This window comes from Ricinus communis, chromosome 10 (genome assembly GCF_019578655.1).
Source record: "Ricinus communis isolate WT05 ecotype wild-type chromosome 10, ASM1957865v1, whole genome shotgun sequence".
Lineage (NCBI taxonomy): Eukaryota > Viridiplantae > Streptophyta > Magnoliopsida > Malpighiales > Euphorbiaceae > Ricinus > Ricinus communis.
The window spans coordinates 2,955,768-2,963,189 of NC_063265.1; the positions used below are offsets into that span (position 1 = coordinate 2,955,768).

A 7,422-nucleotide genomic window follows, 5' to 3' on the forward strand; every position below is an offset into this window, starting at 1 on the left:
ATTCCACATATCGATGTTAAGAAAGTATATTTCAGACCCTTTGCATGTGTTACAACCGCAAAATATGGAAGTTGGTGAAGATTTGACTTACGAGGAGCAGCCAGTCAGGATCGTGGATACTCAAGTTCGCCAGCTGCGCTCTAAAATTATTCCGATGGTCAAGGTTTTGTGGCGAAATCATTTGTCTGAAGAGTGTACCTGGGAAACCGAGCAGGAAATGAGAAGTGGGCCATGGTTTAAAATTCGAGGTCGAATTTTTCTTCTAAGGGGGGTAGAATGTAACACCCTTAGTTGTAATAATAATAATAATTATATATATATATATATATATATATTTAAAAAAAATCCCTCCTTTTTCTCCTCCCTCTCTCTCTTTTCCTTCCTCTCTCCCCTTCCCCTCTCCTTCTCCTTTTCCTTCCTTCTCCCTCCGGCAGCCCACCGTTCCCCCGTTCCCCGTCTCCTGCGCGCCGCCAGTTGTCGCAGCCGTCCTCCCCGCTCCTTCCCGCCGCCGCCGACGTCGACCAAAGGCTAGGGGGAGGCTGCCATTGTCGGTTCGGCCTCCTGCCGGCGTCCTTTCCGCAAACCGACGCCGGAATCGGACTCCCCATCCCCAAAAACCCCGGAAGCAACCCTCCTCCGTCGGAAAATCCTTGCCGGCAGCCTTGGAAAGTGTCGCGTGAGCAGCGACTTTCCGGCCCCGATCCGCCGCCTTCCGGCCACTTTCCGGCCAAAACTCTTGTACTTCCGGACTCCCCGCAACTTGAGCTTCGCGTAGGCGCTTCCGGATTTGAATTCCGACACTGTTGGCAGGACCGGCTTCCGGACCCCAGTGTTTTCTGGACGCGCGGAATATTTTAATTTTTAACTCGGTATAATTTTATTAGACTCTGAAAAATTTTGTTATAATATTAGAAAGTTATTGTGGCTATTAATTGCTTGTGTTGGGTAGTTTAAAAATAAATCAAATTAAATTGTTTGGGTTGTGGTGTTTTGGAGTCGGGAAAATATTAGTGCAGTTCTTGTGGCCCGGCTCCTGTTATTAAATTCCAGCATGTCTGATATGTTTTTGGCAGGTCCTGGACCCGTTTTACGGGGGGTAAATATCCGTAATTTAGGGGAGGTTCTGTCAAATTTTCGGCAGAATCCTCGAGTCCAATTTAATTCTAGACAGTCTCAGTTGTAATTTTTTTCAGGTGATAGTTAAAGACCTTCGCCATCGCATATTCGACAGTCCGACTTCTTCTTCTTCGGACTTTTGTATTTATCTTGTACTTATATACTTGTCATTTTTACTCTAGAGTATCCGCAGTAGGAAATTTTAAAATTTATATAACTATTCTGACTTCTGTTGGTAGTATGATGATGTATTATGCAAGACAATTATGACTACTTTATATTTGGTTAATTGTATATATGGATTTGCGGGTTGGTAAGGCTTACTACGGGTTTCGGTGGCCTTAAGCCTACCCATTCCCTAGTGCCGGTCACGGGCCCCCAAAGTGGGTTGTGACATAATTAGATTATACTTTTAGTTTTTTTTTTTAATTATACATATTCTAACTGATTTTTTTTCTCTATGCATATAAAAATTGATTCTAGGCGCGATAAATCGAAGAAAACTGCAAAAGGCCACCTGAAGCCCCCATAAGCCAATCGGTTGTGCATAAGATTAAGCTGATTTTTGACTTTTTGATGTATTTTTGGCAATTTCATGTACTTCAACTTAGTGTTTAGGGTTTTCTTTTTGATTTTTTAGTTTTCGGGGGAGTTGTAATAGCTAGATCACTTTTTGCTCTTTATTTTTTTTTATTTTATCTATGATGGATGCTAAATAACTGTTATGTAATTGTCTAATTAAAATTGATACATAGATGGTAGGCCTTAAAATTGGACATGGCATGAAAACTACAGTCCTTTAGCTTAATTAAGATGATAATTTGGCTTAAAAACAATATAGACTTAATGGAGTTTGTCATGCTTTAGGTAATTTAGATTGGGTCATATCAGATTTAGAATCACTAAATTGGGCCTTTTTATAAAAAGTAGTCTATTAGACTTAAATGTTGGAAATTAAAGCATACTTTGTAATTAGGCTAGACTAAGTGGACCTTGCATATAATTAATTAGCAAGTTAGGTTAATAACTTTAAGTGTGGGCTGGGCTTTGATAGAATGGGCTAAATTTAAGTAAACCTCATATGTTATAGTGTTTAATGTGTAGAAATATTTGTTACATTTATAAAAAATAGCCCGTTAAATAATAAAATTAAAGATAAATATATATAAATAAGGAAGTTGGCTTTTAGATCCATCTCTGGATTTATGATATAAGCTTCCTTATGGAATCAAGAAACATCACTTATTAGTAAAATTGTCATGGTTACCTGGGTGGAAACTCTCATCTTTACGCTAGTATCCATGACTAGTTAACGTATTCTCAATTAGGTTGAAAAGCCTTGTAGTGCTGTAGTCGCTAGAGACACTTGGGTGAGCGCCTGAAACTGCCGCCCACACATATCTGAATAGCCCATGACATCTAGAATGCTCTTGCAAAAGCATTCTATGATTACTCGGCAAAATACAACTCGGAGCTTTGATATTAGTAATAGACAAATTAATTCAACAAAGCAATGTACACATTATAGTGCAACAGGACATATACAAAGTAGATGTTATGACCTAATTAGATATCCAAAATGGTGAGGTCCTTCTAAAGCCGTGAAACGGAAGTCTAAAACTGCATCAGTATCAACAGTTGCAGCCGAACAACCTTCCTAGTCGGATGTTGCTGCTTTACGCATATCTTCAGAACCACTAGGTATATTTTTTTATAAATCTGCTATGCTACGTCGTATACATGGATTATTGATTCTGGATCAATTGATCATAAGTCTTTTAACACACTTATCGAGCTAAAACCCTTTGAATAATCTGTTGTGTCTATAACCAATGGTACAGAAGCTAATGTTACTGGTAAAGAGTTATTTTCTCTTGATAACCTAAATTTAGAATCTGTTCTAATTATTCCTTCTCTAAATTTTAATTTAATATATATACCATAGATATTGGAAGAGTATCAAAAATACCTTCTATTATTTATGCTCCTTACAAAGAACCAACTCCATCTCAAACACAGCCCCGATTTTCAACATCTGATTTACCAAAAACAAACAATATACTTCAGAATGTTGATTACCAAAGCCAATTTAGAGAAAAATACAAAAACAGATCAACAAGTTTCTGGTGTGCAGGATCCTCAACGAGGTAAGCACAGAGCATACGCTTGTTAAATCTTAAAAGGGGAGATAAAGAAGATGATAGATGAACTTTAATGAACTTTATTGATGATTACAGACTTTGAACATAAACTTTGAAACAAATATACAAAATTTAAACAGACTTTGAAAGCTTTGAACTGAAAAAATATAACTTACAAGAGGAAGATAAGAATACAAGAAGAAAGTGTTTCTCTCACTATCTCTCTCTCTCTCTATTTTCTCACTATATTTCTTCTTCTTTGTAGGACTTGAAGAATAGAAGAGACTCTTCTTCGTATTTTTCAGTCTGCCTTCTATCAAGGAGGACTCTTCTTTATATAGAGGTCTTCAAGCTTTGGATGCTGCCTTTCGAGCTTTGGATACCTTACTTAGTGGAGTAAAGATTATTCCACTTGCTTTGGAGCTTTGTGATAATGCTATCCGACTTTTGAGAAAGTTGTCGGCCACACTTTGAAAGAATATTTTTTCTTTTGTCTTCTTTTTCTTTACTTTTTCTTTTTCTTTTCTTTTCCTTTTTTTTATATATTGGGCTTTTGGCCCATTACAAAATTTCTTGGGCTGCCATTTATGGTTTTCAACCCACGGGCTTTACAAGGATGTCATTTAATGGGCTTAAAAATCCCAAAATAATCATCCTCGTTTGAATCACCATCTAGGTCGATTGCTGCCGAGCTGGTGCTGGAGGAGGAAGATGAGGCTTTTGATTTTCCTTTGGAAGAGGTGGTTTCCGACAATTGTTTGATTAACTATAAGAAATCTTCTTCTGTTTGGGCTGCAGCTAGCTTTGGAATTATGAAGGACTTTTGTGCCGGGAAAGTGGTTTGTTCTTTTGGAGGTGGCAAGAAGCTATTTTTTGAAAGGAAGCTTTGGACAGATTTGAGGGATAATTTATCTTGGTGGTTAAATTTATCCCACCATTTGACTTTGAATCTACGGGTAAGGATGATTTCTCCATCTGGAGCTTGATTGAAATGGAAATACCAAACACATACCCAGGGGAGAAAAAAGTTGGAACAAAATAGAAGTAACGGGGGAAAACGTCTTTCTATTTTGTTTGGCTTGTAGTTGGCTTTGAAAAGGTTGAACAAAGGTAGGACTTCTGGAATTATAGTCTCAGGGACATTTCCATAGTAATTCCACCATTGTTTAAACCAATAGGGGATCTTTGAAGTTTGAATCAAGCTTGTATCGAAGTAGAAAAGCCAAGAGTGGCTTTGTCCTTCGTTTTGGAGAAGAAAGGTATTAAACCAGGCTTGCTGGTAATCCCAGTAGTTAAAGGAGGTATTGAGGTTTGAAGGGTAGGTTCTTTGAAGGGAAGTTGGGAAAGACCTTGGAGAGTGTAAATCCATTCCCCAATCTGTAGGGTGAAGGATTCTTTGAATAGTGCATGTAGAGTATGCAGGGTCTTTATGGTCTTTATATTTTTTGAAATGTTTGAATTTGGCAGAACCAGTTATCTCAAGGATAGACTGGTAGTAGGATTGAGACTTTGAAACATTCCAGGGTTTAAAATACCATCCTGGAGGGAAAATCTTTGAAATCAGTTTTGAGGGGCTTTCTGTGCAGAATCCTTCCTCAACTGTTAAAATGTTTTGAAAACTTTGTTTTTCTAAATATTCGTTGGATTTAAAGCGTTTTGTTTGCGACAAAATAATTTCTTGAGAGTTTGGCTTTGAAATGCTTTTTGAACTTTGAGATAGGCTTTGGGGGAAAATTTCTATCTCAGTTTTTTGAAAAGGGATAGAGAGTATACCTTTACCCTTGTTGGAGGAGGAGGATGACTTTGGAGATGCTTCGGGTTGAGATTGAATCACTTGCTCTGAATATTCTTCAACCCTTTTTAGGAATTTAGGGTCTTGCTGTGCAAGCCATTCCTAAATTTGGACTTGTTGTTGGACTGGATCACCTTTGCATTGATCAATTTCTTTCTCGATGATTTCGGTCCAGGTTCTGATGGGCTTTGAAGAAGAAGGCAAAATTTCCTTCTTTGGGCTTTAGACAGGCTTTGAACTGGCTGTCGATTTTTCTTCTTTTGATTTGGATTTTCTCGGCATTTTTCTTTCACTCCTGTTTTTGAAGAAACTCTCTGGTTAGAAAGTCTGGGATAGAATTCGAATCTCCTCTGATATATTCGATTTCAAAATCAAAAACAGAAAGAATAGCTTGCCATCTAGCAAAAATCTATTTGGAAGCTATATTTTGAACATCTTTTTGTAAAACTTCTTTAGCAGATTTACAATCAATCCTCAAAAGAAATTTTTGATTTAAAAGATCGCTTTGAAATTTTGAAATGCACAAAACTATCGAAAGAATTTCTTGTTTGATAGTTGAGTAATTCTTTTGTGTATCATTCCAGTGTGCAGAAGTGAACTGGACAATACATTCTTTGTTATTTTGGACTTGTTTAAGAATCCCACCATAACCCAAATTTGATGCATCAGTTTCAACAATTTTGAATACAGATGGGTCAGCAAGGTGTAAACATGGAATTTCTAAAACTTGCTTTTTTATGCTTTGAACAATCTTTGTATGCTCATCGGTCCATGTAGGGGGATTTTTTCTTAACCTATCATGGAGGGGCTTTGCAAGACAGTTTAAATTCGGATAAAAATCCATAATATAATTTAAACTACCAAGAAATCTTTGTAATTGCATTTTTTCCAAAATTTTATCTGGAAACTTTGAAGTGAATGCAAGAGATCTTTCAATTGGGGTGATAGTTTCCTGGAATATATAGTGTCCAAGAAATCTAATCTTTGTTTGAAATAGAGATATCTTGGATTTTGAAACCACTAAACCATTCTTTTTAATAACATAGAAAAATGTTTCTAAGTGTTTAAAATGTTGTTCTATGGAATTTGAAAATATTAACACATCATCAATGTAGACAATGCAAAACTTTGAATAAGGATTAAAAATGTCATTCATGATTTTTTGAAATTCAGAAGGAGCATTTTTCAATCCGAATGGAAAGACAAACAGATCTCTCCAAATCCAATGCAACAATTCCAAAAACCATTCAATGGAAAGACATCACTCTTCGAGAAGAATGGATCCTTGAAGGTGCAACCCAACCTGAATCCCCAAAGCAAACATAACCAAATACAAAACTAAAAAATATAACCTAATTCCCAGATGGAAAAGTAAAGCTTACATTCAACAGGAAATCAACCTCTTCTAGATTTTCTGATGATGATTCTTCAACGTCAACCATAGATATTGGAAGAGTATCAAAAATACCTTCTATTATTTATGCTCCTTACAAAGAACCAACTCCATCTCAAACACAACCCCGATTTTCAACATCTGATTTACCAAAAACAAACAATATACTTCAGAATATTGATTACCAAAGCAATATCCCCAGACCAGTCTACAATGAACCAAAGAAAGAAGATGAGGATATAGAGATCGTCTTTACCCCCTCTTCACCATCACCATCTGCAATAACACAAAATCTAGAAGCAGAGATCAACATGATTTCAAAAAATTTTCAAATTGATAAAAAGCTTTTGCATGAAGATTTCTATTCAAAGAAAAACCATTTTAAAAGACTTTGGTTTTTTAAGATTTTTTGAAAGAAAATGATAGTATTCAAGAAAGATACTATCAATTTTGCATCCAAAACAAAGTCCAAATCAAATTTTTTGATTGGTTTCAAATCTATTGCAAAGAAAATGGTATCCTTTATCCTTTCAAAGAAAAGCTCATTAGTCCTGTCACAATAAGGAATAAGACTCAAGAGTGGAAGGTAGGAGAAAACCTAACTGTCCAGTTTGAACATCCTCCTCTTAGGAAAATAACCATTCCTTATGGAGAGAATGAAATAGAGGCTACACCTTACAAATTGATAGGAGAAGATCTTGAAAAGAATGTCAAGAATATTGTTCAACAGAACAGTTTCTCGAACACCTATCTTAACACAATAGGAAAGCAGCTTGTTAGGATAGAAAGCCAGATCCAAAAACCTCCTATAGTCTTCACCTCTCCAATCCCTAGCACTGAGGATCCAAAAGAAACAAACCAGCCAGAAAAGCTCAAAAATCCAGTCTTCAAACCCTACCAAATCTCAAAGCCTAGCCAAAACCAATTTCAAAAGCAAACTGAGTTTGCTAGAGCAGTCAGAGAACAACTTAGCAAATTAG

At 36.5% G+C, this 7,422-nt stretch overlaps 1 long non-coding RNA gene across 1 annotated transcript; it reads left to right on the forward strand.

Moving 5' to 3' along the window:
* Positions 1–334: 334 nt before the first annotated feature.
* LOC112535714 lies at positions 335–1,841 on the forward strand. Its single transcript, XR_003079796.2, has 2 exons — positions 335–869; positions 1,600–1,841. It is a non-coding gene; the product is annotated as an uncharacterized LOC112535714 (long non-coding RNA).
* Positions 1,842–7,422: the final 5,581 nt, after the last annotated feature.